The sequence below is a fragment of the Sinocyclocheilus anshuiensis genome, unplaced genomic scaffold (genome assembly GCF_001515605.1).
Source record: "Sinocyclocheilus anshuiensis isolate Anshui unplaced genomic scaffold, SAMN03320099.WGS_v1.1 scaffold285, whole genome shotgun sequence".
Lineage (NCBI taxonomy): Eukaryota > Metazoa > Chordata > Actinopteri > Cypriniformes > Cyprinidae > Sinocyclocheilus > Sinocyclocheilus anshuiensis.
The window spans coordinates 299,328-299,904 of NW_015539825.1; positions in this window are offsets into that span (position 1 = coordinate 299,328).

Consider the following 577-nt stretch of genomic DNA (forward strand, 5'->3'; position numbering starts at 1 on the left):
ATTGCTTTAAAGCAGATGGAAATAATGTAGTTTTGTGATTGCGCATAAGTGCAGTGTCCCGTGAGAGTAACTCTACAGCTGAGCTAACACTGATGTGAATGCATGTGGCGTTGTACATTATATTGAGACGGAGGAGGCGCCAGAACTGTCTGCAGCTGATAGAATGTGCGCTGTAGCACGATACAACGATATTTCTTCAAAAGCAGATCGTGGAGACATTTTAATCATCTACAATCAAATATCGTCATATCGCACACCCCTAACTACGAAGTATAATCAATCTCAAACACACAAACAAGCACAACGAAATCACTTCACACTATTAAGCGGCTGTGTTATGAACATGCAAAACTGTATCGCAAGCGTGCTACAGTGGTAAATTTATTCATAGCACAGACCAGTTATTTCGTAGCACGTGCGACATATATGTCGCACTGTACAGCCGTGAAGCTTCTGAGTCGAGACGGTGTGTGTGTGTGTGTGTGTGATGTAAGCAGCGCGCGGCCGCTTGAATGAATGAATGAATGCAGAAAAGGCTGTAACTCGAGTCCGCCTCTCCATTGTTAAACTGCAGTAA